The sequence below is a fragment of the Rattus norvegicus genome, chromosome 15 (genome assembly GCF_021556685.1).
Source record: "Rattus norvegicus strain SHRSP/BbbUtx chromosome 15, alternate assembly SHRSP_T2T, whole genome shotgun sequence".
Taxonomy (NCBI): domain Eukaryota; kingdom Metazoa; phylum Chordata; class Mammalia; order Rodentia; family Muridae; genus Rattus; species Rattus norvegicus.
This window is the reverse complement of record NC_141548.1, coordinates 4,523,493-4,529,590: the sequence shown is the minus strand read 5'-3', so window position 1 is coordinate 4,529,590 and position 6,098 is coordinate 4,523,493.

Sequence of the window (6,098 nt, the reverse complement as noted above, 5' to 3'; positions counted from 1 at the left end):
ATTGCTTCTTGGCAGGGTATGTTATAACAGTAAGACAAATAAGACTAGAACAAAAAATGGTACCAAGAGTAAGATAGTTGCTGGGTGCTGAGATTAAAAAAAAAAATCAAGATATCTACCACCACACCACAACCAAAACATGCCTATAGTCCAACATGATCTAAACAATTCCTAATTAAGACTCTCTTCCCAGGTGATTCTAGATTGTTTAAAAATGACAGTCAAAAGTAGCCAACACGGGGTTGGGGATTTAGCTCAGTGGTAGAGCGTTTGCCTAGCAAGCGCAAGGCCCTGGGTTCGGTCCTCAGCTCCGAAAAAAAAAAATTAAAAGTAGCCAACACAATGACCAAAACAAAGAAGAAAAGCAGCCTTAGAATATAGCCCCCCTTTCCATCACTGAGAAAGTGATAACTCCCTACTGCCCAGGATAATCTCAGAGTGTACGATATGACATTCCACTACCAGTGAATGATACCATCTCAGTGGAACCCACTCTTCATTTAGTATTTTATGTTGTGGTATAATGTCTGATGCTCGTGCTTGGAGGAATTCTGAGAATTTTGAACTTTGCAGTCATTCTGGATGACTTACCACCCCAGTTCCTGCTGCCGGATTAATGAAGCATAGCTATGTTTATGCGTGAGGTTGCTTTTCAGGCCATTCAGATCCTCATTTAGCTACTGTTAGCTGTTGGAGCCTGAGCAAGCCACTTAAAATTTCAAAATCTCAATTTTCTTATCTCATATGATGTGATGAAGATTGCGAATCCATTCCAATGCCTATTTTGTAATAAATTTTTAATAAGTTATGACAACATCATCAACAAATCTAGACTGCAAGCTTTTAAAGGGCATGGTGTCATATTTTCTCAGTCTAAAGAATCCAGATATTTAAAGTCCTCTAATTTTATGAGGTATGTCCAGTTGAGAGCACATAATTCTGACTTCATGAAAATCGGGAACACAAGAACTGGCTGGCAGAATTAGAGGTTCAGCTGTTGCCCATGTTTTGAGGGAGGTCAGAGATGAGATAGCATGGGCTTGAATTTTGCTTTTCACTCTTGCTGAGTGGGTTCTTGGTTAAGTCGGTAATCCCTCTCCACTCTGTTTCTGTATCTGAAAATGGGTCACGTTCACTGGATGAACAAAACAGTGGAAAGAGTGCCCAGGCCGAGCCCGGTACGTTATAGATGGCTCAGTTAAGGCTTGCTATTGCTATCATTGACTTCAGGAACATCGTTCTGGCTCAAGTACCAAGTTCTAGAGGAAGTGCTAGTGGCCAGCAGGTCACATGTAACATTAACAGGTGATTTGATTTGGGGAAAAGCACAACATATCTAGGCAAACAGCACAAAGAAAGCCAAAGACAACTGGAAACATGGCTGCTTTCACTACCCAGTGGAGACAGCTCACACTGATGTTATATTTGGGCAGCCATGAGCTCTTTCTGCATCATCAGAAGTACACCAGCATTTATTTACAGAACACTGTGTTAGGGCAGCTGGGAAAGTCTTAAAGGAAATGAAAAGTAGAACCTCAGAGAAACAGAGTCTGAGGAGGGAAAGACATCTGTCTGGAGGACATAGAGACTGATAAAATATAGGTAAGTATAACTTGTGTGTGGGTTCGCCTGTTGTTTTGTTTTGTTTTGTTTTTTAACTCAAGTCCCATGTATTTCTAGTAACAATCATGAATGTAGCAAGAATGCAAAGAATCAGGGAGTGGATTATCCAGGAGAAAGTGTGGGAGTTAAGAAAGCCGTCCGAGTAGTATTTTTTCCTATTCATGTCAGCAAGGGTTTACTGAACAGCCCTGTGTAGCAGGTCTGTGCTGTGAAAAATAAGACAGAGAGATACTATGTATCTCTGACCACATTCCAATGACTATGCAAAGCCAGCCAGGAATACATTTGTAAAGCTTTCTCTTGTCCTGTGATCAGAGAAACAAGCATTCTTAAGTGACTACATAAGGTAGATAACAGAGCACAGAGACAGAGACAGACAGAGTGGGTCAAAGATATACCATGACATGAAACTACAGTTCAAACCCTGGAGCCTTTGGAAATGACAGACCTAACTAGAGTACTGGAGAGTTTAGAGGAAAGGCTGAGAAACATATGCCCAAGTATTAGACATGGAGAAAGAGCAGGTTCTTTGGAACATCTGCAGGTGGGAATGGCAAGGAGCAGCATCTGCTGAGGTATACCAGGATCCAGCTGTTTTTGTGGATGGGGTACTGGAGAGAAACAGTTCAGTATTCTGAGGATGTAAGGCTGGAAAGAACAGGATATATCAGAGGAGATACAGAACAGCATTAGCTTTCCAGGAAGGTGGGAAAGCTCCACCCAAGCATGTCAGACAAAGATATACCATAGATTTGTTTAAATTTTATGGACAGCGCAGGGTTAAGTGTAGAGTGTATTAATAAGGCATAGGAATTCCTACATGTAAGAAAATCTTACGCCAGCAGCGGTGTGTTTTCTCTCATAGTGAAGGGGTGGTGACAGGAGGGCAGTGACTGATTCAGGTACTCTGCTCTCTGCAGTTTGGCTTTGTCATGCTTTGCTCTCATAGAGGCCATTCTGCCATAAGACGATGGTTGGTTGAGCACAGGACCTTGCAATTGTGTTTAACGATACAAGAGTGGGATCTAAGCCAACAGGTCCTTTATCATCCATCATAAAGGCCCTTCCAGAGACCAACAGCCTCAGCAGATTTCTGCAAGTCAAGTAGATACCCTCTCCAATGGCCACCTTTGTAAGAGAAACTAAGCAAGCAGTAATTCTCCTTGTATAAAAGGTCTGGGCATGGGAAACTGGGAATAAACAACGAATAAGTTAAGCTACCATTTCTTCTACCACAGGGAGCAGGTGAGATACAATGAGGACCTGCAGCAGGCTAATGGTAACAATACATGCCTTTAGAAGAAACGTGGAATTTAGAAATTCTAGTTCTTGATGTGGAGTCAGGGGCCATCTCAGGCGAGGCTCGGCAAAGGGCTGGATGTAAGTTTGAAAGCCAAAGGCTCAGGGCTGGGTCTGAGACTATAGCGGGAGGAGGGGCCATTAGAAGAGTCTGGACACTCCAGGACGTCATGGAGCAGAAAGAGCATCAGGCCTCAGTAATGACATGCTTTTAGAGCAGAGGCAGAAGACGAAAACCTTAAGGGAGACTATAAGGAGATGACTGGAGAAGCCAGGGGGGCAGAGAATTTCTAGGAAGAGGCTCCAGAAAGGCCAGAAATACCAAAGAGGTCTAACAAGGTAAAAGACTGGAAATGGCATAGAGAATATGATTTCATAGCTGGTCTCGATCTGAGCCATCTATTGGTGGAGAAGGGACAGTCCATTTCCCTGTAGTGTAAAGGAAGGCAGCTGGCTAGGTTAAATTCCTTCTCAGCAGAGCCTCTAAAAATGCAGAGGAAGAAAATCAGTGCAATAGGAAGTAGAGAAAAACATTAATGGCTTGCCTGGGGTATAGTTAGAGGTTAGGAGAAATGCCAATAAGAAGGGAATGGTTGAAGACACAGAAGACTCTTGTAGGAAGGAGGAAAGGCATTCAGGCATCTCCCCTTATCCATGGCTTTGTATTTTATTGCCTTAGTTATTCATGGCCAACTACCTGCAGCCCCCAAACTTACAGAAATAAATAATGCATAGGTTTTTAATACGTCTTATTAAAGCATCTTGTTCTATTCTTTTTTTTTTTTGCTAATGCCTTTAGGGTTTACTTTTATTATGATTTTTAACTATGTGTAGGTGTGTGTGTCTGCGTGTCTCTGGTTTCCACATTCCCTGGAGTTAGAGTATCAGACAGTCCCGAGTTGCATGAAGTGGGTGCCCAGTACCAAACTCAGGGGCTCCGTGAGAGCAGCAAATTCTTTTAACTGCTGAGCAGTCTCCAGCCCCTTCAGCTGCACCTAATTAACAACTCAATGCTGTCCTAGGGGTGCATAGGAAAAGCCCTAACACACAGTTTCAGACATCCAAGGGATGTGTTCAGCAATGGAAGAGGAAGCAACTGTAATCATGGCTGCCGGACCAATTTTAGTTGTCTGTCAGAATGGGGGCCACCATTCCTAGCTTTGCTGCATTTAGAATCTGAACAGTATGAAGCTTTTGAGTCCCAAGAAAAGAAGAGGAAGGCTGTTGGGAAAGGATCTGAATGTCCACCACACCAGCTTTCTGTATTTAAAGTCATAGGAAACCTACATGCTCAGTAACACCGATGACAAGACTGCAAGACTCAGTCTTCATACACTGTACATTTTACATCAAATACTATCTTGCGCGTGGTATTGCTTAGGCTCAACATAATTCCACATGAGCCTCAGTCTGAGAAGACGTGCTAATTTGCCCTATTCTACTTTTTCACAGGCCATCACACCAACCTTGGAATATAGTTGGATAGCAAAGTTATGCAAAGAGTGCCTGAGTACTACAGAAGCTGGGCTACACAGAGAGTGTGTTCATCTGACTTTGCATGGTGCATGCTTGTCTGATGATCCAAGGAGCTTACACTTCTGGTCTATTCTTGGATCATGCTCCTCTGACTAACCATTGAGCATGCTCCTCTGACTAACCATTGAGCATGCTCATCTGACTAAACATTGAGCATGCTCATCTGACTGACCATGGAGCATGCTCATCTGACTAACCATTGAGCATGCTCCCCCGCCTATGCATGGAACGTGCTCTTGAGAACTTGCATCTATCTGCACACAGAGGAACAGATGTGCTTTCATTTTCCTAAGCAAAATAACAGGAAGTATCATCATTCTTGAGGTCACAGTATTCATAACAGGAATGTGTGGAGAGTCAAGTGAGATCTATTGGGAAGCATGGTGTCTGGTTCAGTCCCTATCTTGAGGGGGATAAAATAATCTCAGTTCTCAAATGGTGTCAGTCACCATAAGGACCCAACCCAAGAGGACTCAACACTTCTGTAGTCCCTTACAACTTGAGCTTGAAAGGGGCCTCTGCCTCTTCAGCCAGCTGGGCAGCTCCACGGAAATTCTATCCTTGCAAACGGAGCTATAGGTACCAGAGAAGCAGCTCTTCCCTCTGATTAGTGGAACAGCTATGACAGAAATTGTCTTTTCCCCAAGACACAAAGTGACATATTAAAGGAGGGGCCTCTCTTTTGGTGCCATGGGGTTATTTAAAAATAAATTAGAGTAAAAGCTCCAAAGAATGTCTGTGTAAGCACAGTTCTAATTCAGGGACACAAGACCGTTCACTTCAGCCATCTCTCTGCCGGATTCACTTCTTGATCCTCAGATTATGTAGGAATCAAATCCAGTACTATCTTTACTTTCAAAGTCAGTTTGCCTGTTTTGCTGGTAAATACATGGTATGTTAGAGCCTTGTACTTATGCTTCAGTTTCCAAACCTAATTGTGATCGTGGGCCGGTAAGGTCGAGGACCAGGTCATGAAAACCCTCATAGCTTACCCACCAGGGTAAGCTTGCAGGAATATTGCCGAATGAATGAGAGACTGATGAAAACTGGAGAACAGTAGTGGGTGGGTTGCTAAGCAGCCTGGTAAAGAGGATTACAAATTAGGTCCCATTAGTAGAAAAGGTGGGGTGGACAGTGAGAAAGACCGCTGTTCTGGGCCAGCAAAACTGGGTCCTAGTCCCAGGACGGCTTGCTTGGTTTCACTCATTCAACAAACACTCCTCGAGTTTCTAGGTATCTGACAGGGTCAGAATAAGGCGAAATTTCTTCTCCCCAAACATATTGAAGGTGTATAATTGGATCACAAGAGAGATGTGGGAAGAGATTGCAACTTGGTAAGTAAGCGTGGGGCATGTGCTGGGCAAGAGGCTTCTAAATCAAGTTGTTGTCCAGGAAAGCATTCTGAAGACTATTGCTTCATGCCTTGAGGGATACAAAGGGTCATTTGTAGACTGGTGGAAAAATTTGCCCACCACAGGGAAGGGGACTAGTGTTTGAGTTATTCTGCATCATGAAATGTAGGAGGTGGCATTTGACAGCTGGTAGCATAGCCAGAGGTGAATCTAACCTAAGTCACTTTGCAAAGTAAAAATGCCATTGAGTCAGTACAATTTGCAGTTGAAGGTAGAAGTCTAGAGACA